This window comes from Chiloscyllium plagiosum, unplaced genomic scaffold (assembly GCF_004010195.1).
Source record: "Chiloscyllium plagiosum isolate BGI_BamShark_2017 unplaced genomic scaffold, ASM401019v2 scaf_737, whole genome shotgun sequence".
NCBI lineage: Eukaryota > Metazoa > Chordata > Chondrichthyes > Orectolobiformes > Hemiscylliidae > Chiloscyllium > Chiloscyllium plagiosum.
Window position 1 is genome coordinate 29,340 of NW_025214666.1, and position 5,567 is coordinate 34,906.

The window sequence follows — 5,567 nt, forward strand, 5'->3', positions numbered from 1 at the left end:
GTAACATCCTCCAATCACACAATCCTCCCTATCTCTGTAATCTCGATCCCCACAAATCTCTGTGCTAAGTGCCTTTCTCTAATTCCAGCCTTGAGGATAGCCCATTTTTAATTCAGATTCATGCACCCTGAGCTCCAGAAATTACCACCAAACCTCTCTGCTCATTTTCCTCATCAAAACATTAACTAATCATGTATCATCTATTCTAATATCAAAAGGTATTAGATGATCATACCGGGTGTGTGTGCTTCATGACCAATGTGAATAAGATGGGGGCATTGTGTTAAACAGTTTTATACCAGAGACTCTGAACCCATTTTATTCCATGTTCCTCTGTGATTCTCTTTTCGAAGCAGATAGGAGTGGGAAGCAGTGGAGAATGTAAATGATACATAGTATTCATAGTGAGAGGATTCCACTACCATGGGCTGTTTACCCTCCAGCTCCACAATGTCCGATAGCCTATCCAAACTATTGCGGATCCTGGCACCAGGGAGGTAACATACCATCCTGGATTCATGTCTGTGGCCATAGAAGTGCCTGTCTGTGCCCTGACTATTGAATCCCCTGTCACTTTAGCCCTGCCACTCTCTTTCCTCCCATTCTGTGCAGCAGACCTTTCTGTGGTGTCAAAAACCTGGCTGTTGCTGATTTCCCGAGAGGCTACCCCACCCATAACCTCCCAACAGAATCCCAAGTGGTATATCTGTACCTGTTTGAGAAGGGGATAACCACTGGGGATTCCTGCACTTCCTGTCTATTTTCTTGACCCATTCCCTTTCTGCCTGTGTAGCCCTCACCTGCAGTGTGACTAACTCACTAAACGTGCTGACCATAACATTCGCAGTATCGAAGGTGGTCCACAGTGAGTCCACTCACCGCTCCAGGTCTGAAAAGCAGTTTCCCAGTAGCTACAGGTGGGTCCACCTCCTGCAAACATAGCCATCATGCACACTGGAGGCTTCCCTTATTTCCCACATTATGCAAGAGTAGCACACCACGGGACTGAGGGCTCCTATCTCAATGTCTCTCTTTATTCATTTAGTTACTCCCATTAAGAGCATTTAAATGAACTAGCAACCTTCCTTCACACAAACATTTCTATTAAAATCAAAAGCACCAATCTTTATTTAATCTGTTATGTTATACTTTAAAAACTGTTAAGAAATACTCCACAGGTATCACTTAAAAAACTGGCTGTTCCCATTGGGATCATGTGAATGGCCTGAACCAAAACTGAGTTTCAGCTTCACCTTCTCCCTGTCTCACCTCCCTCTGTTTACATCCAACTTTAAAACACTCTCATTGAGCCAAGCAGCACTCACAGTGCAGCCTTGTCATTTTCATTGTCTGCTCACACCTACACTACCCTCAGCCTCCTGTACTGTTCCAATGCATCTCAATGGGAGCTCAGGAACAGCAACTCACCTTTCAATTCAGTCCTTTGTAACCCCAGAGTCAATATGTACCTCCGCAGTTTCTGGATGAATGGACAGTTGTTAGAATCTGGAACATTCCACCTGGAAAGGTGCTCGAATTTGAGTCTATAAGGAGTTTTAATTAGAAGTTTGCAGGTAATTGAAAATAAGGAGCTTACAGGTTAACATCATGAAGTGGGTGATTGTAAAAAGTGTCAGATTTAGATCCAAAGAGATGTAGTTTGGATAAATACATGCTCCCTCTGAGGCCAATATCTCCTTACTCGGCTGCAGGGCCCAGAAGACAGCACATACCCAAAGGGTGATCCAACCACGAATTTGTACATATTTCTGCTTAACAAAAATATTGGAAATATTTTCTCGCAAACAGAACAGACAAACCCTTCTCCTTCCACAGTTAAATGCCAATGATGTTCCGATCCTGATGACTCAATCGACTGCAAAAACTTGCTTTGAGATCCCAGCCTCAATTATTATGAATTCACAAAACAAAACTCAGTCAGTGTAGGAAGAATAGTAAAGACATACTTTTCTCTTGGTATGTGTTTGAGGTGTAAATGCCACTCTTCAAATCGCACACCCCATCCTAGGAAGAGGACATGCACATGCGCCTCACTGTACCTTGCCCCTAATAAAGATGGCGACCATATCCCAGGTCCTATCACCGCCTGAGGACCGCAGCCGTTTTCCCATCTGCTGCAAACGCGGGACCCAGAGTTTCTAATTCAGACTAACGACCTGCACAGAGTGTAATTAAAACGTCCCAGTCTAAAGTGATTCATTATCTCCGTCTCAAAGGCCACTCTCCCCTTCCCTGTTTCCGTCTCCCACATTCACCAATGGCCGAGTCACATGGCACTGCACAGGCTGCGTTATTGGTGACGTGTGATCCCACTGGCCACGCCCCTTATTCACTCCCATTGTTTGGATGACCAGCTGGTTCTACTTCGTCCACCAGTCCCACCATTTTTTCCTATTGGTCCGAAACTGCCATCAATCAGCTGGACCCCATTGTCAGGTCAGTGGTGGGATCCTCCTCCTGTCTGAATCAAACCTAGAAGGTGTATGGATGGTGTCAATCAGGAACAACAAGCAGAAGGTGCTGGGAAAGCTCAGCAGGTCTGGCAGCGTCTGGGAACAGAATTCTGTCCAGTGGCCCTTCCTCAGAACTGATGGGAGCTGGGAAAATTAGAATCCTGACAGTGTGGAAACAGGACATTCGGCCCAAAAAGTACACAGTGTCCCTCCGAAGGGTATCCAACCCAGACCCATTCCCCTACCCTATTACTCTACATTTCTGCTGACTAATGCACCTAACTGACACTTCCCTCAATTTTATGGTAAATTTAGCTTCGGAAATTCAACTAACCTGCAGATCTTTATACTGCAGGAGATATGGGTTAAAGAGTAAATAATAGGCAGGGCCAGAACCCAAAGAGAGACCGGAAATTTTGGAAAGACAAAAGAGTGGATTACAATCTGGCTGGGATGGTGCATAGCTGTTAATGGAGAGGACAGGAACCGGTTCCTGGCAGCATCTCAGTGGAGGTGATGGAAATGGCAGCTGATGATCTATGTTCTGCTGCAAAGCAGACCCTGAGCTTCCAGTTGCCTGTCACTTTAACGCACGAGCCTGTTCCCTGGTCAACATCTCTGCCTCATGCTTACTGCAGTGTTCCAGTAAAGCCTGAGCATACCAAATTGCCCCGTATTTCAAGGACTGCAAATTTCCCTCCCACGTTGTCAATACCATCGAATGTGTCTCCTCCACTTCCCGCACCTCTGTCTTTGAAATCCACACCTCCAACTGCAAGGATAGAACCCTCCCCAAGTCCTTACCTTCCACCCGATTACAACACATCATCCTCTGCCATTTCCACCACCATCAATCAAACCCCACCACCAGATTCTTAAGGGGTTTGACAGGATAAATAGTGAGAGATGTTTCCCATCATGGGGGAGTCCGAAACCAGATTCTGTTTATGTCACGGAATCAAAGGTTCCGTTTCAGATTCATCAAGTTTAAGGTGACACCGACGCGGGTAAGAGGTTTCAGTAGCAATGGAGATGGGGTGAGGAGGAGACAAGCAATTTTTAAGAGATTGGAATTCCTGGTGTTTGTGATTGTGTAGGTGTCTGATCAGAAGGTCAGCTTGGGGTCAGATATGACAGCAATATTGTGAAGAGCGTAGTTCTGCCTCAGACAGTTCCCAGGGAGAGGAAGGGGCTCAGCAATAAGGGAAAGGAATTTGTAAGGCAATGAGTTTAACCATTACAATGTTTCATTGGAGGAAACTGCAGCTAATCGATTAGTGGAAGTGTGGTAAGCAGTTTGATAACTGAGTAACAGTGGAGTTATGGAGAGTGATGATGAGGAGGGAGAGCTGGGCATCGTCAGTGTACATGTGAGACCCAACATGGTTTTTTTGCACAATGTCACCTCCTGGCAGTATGTACGTGAGATACAGAAGGGACCAAGGACACTAAATGCAAGAAATTCAGAAAGGAAAGGGAGAGTGGAGATGGAGCAGGATTTTGGAAGAGAAGGGCATAACCAGAAAAGACAGAACAAGGAACAATATTTGTGAATTGGTGAGGGGGACTGATGAGGAGGAGGAGGAAAGAGAGTTGGAAAGTCTGTAGTCTAGCGAGATTTGGGTAAAGGGTCAAGATGAGCTCTGATAAGGCTTGACACGAGATGAGATTGGAGCACACGTGAGGCAGTTTGGCTCCGTGGGCTAGTGGGAGGGAGGGAAGCAGCAGATCGGATTATCTCAGTCTTAGTGACAGAGAAACTCCATGCGCTCCAAACACTTGTTGTTGGAGAGAAGGATGGAGGAGACAGGATGATAGACGGTGTTTCACAAAGAAACAAAACCTGGGTTAGTGATATTTAAAATGAGTATTTAGCTTTTATCCAGAATATTAAAACAAATGACTGAAGTCCTGGTTCGAATCCCATCTTGGCAGATGGTGGAATCTGAATTCAAGAAAAAAATAACTGGAATTAGGAATCTCCTGATCTCCATGAAACCATTGTCAATGGCGAAAAAAATCCTGCCAACCTGACAGTGACACAGCCAGCTACTCACTGTATTAATCACTGCAAATCTCAACAAAGGAATGAAACTGGATGGACCACTTGGTATCTAACAAGGCACCAGAAATTACAACCACAGAATCAACACTCTCGATGATGCAACGTCCTCCTCACTAACGTCTGGATTTTGGTGCCAAAATGTGCAGAGCAGTCTCACAGACCAATCAAGGAACAGCCTAACATACTCATACTCATGAAATCAACCCTTACAAGACAATGACAAGACACCATCATCCCCATCCCTAGATATCGAGAGTGTGGTGCAGGAAAAGCACAACAGGTCAGGCAGCATCCGAGGAGCAGAAGAATCGATGTTTCGAGTCTAAGCCCTTCATCAGCCTGATCTGCTGTTCTTTTCCAGCACCATACTCTTGACTCTGATCTCCAGCTCCTGAAGTCTTCACTTTCTGCTAAAATCTCTGGATATGTCCTGTCCCACAGGCAGGACGTATCTAACAAGGCACCAGAAATTACAACCACAGAATCAACCCTCTCGATGATGCAACGTCCTCCTCACTAACATCTGGATTTTGGTGCCAAAGTGTGCAGAGCAGTCTCACAGACCAATCAAGGAACAGCCTAACATACTCATACTCATGAAATCAACCCTTACAAGACAATGAAAAGACACCATCATCCCCATCCCTAGATATCGAGAGTGTGGTGCAGGAAAAGCACAACAGGTCAGGCAGCATCCGAGGAGCAGAAGAATCGATTTTTCGAGCCTAAGCCCTTCATCAGCCTGATCTGCTGTTCTTTTCCAGCACCACACTCTTGACTCTGATCTCCAGCACCTGAAGTCTTCACTTTCTCCTAAAATCTCTGGATATGTCCTGTCCCACAGGCAGGACCGACCAGGCAGAGGTGGTGGCACAGTGGTGTAGCGACAGGGAGGATTTGCCCTCGGAGTACTCAGCATTGACTCTGGTTTCCAGGCGTTCTCACGGCTCCTGCTGATAACCATGTACCGTCCTCCCTAGGCTGATGAATCAGTTCTCCTTCATGTTGAACATTTGGAGGAAGCACTG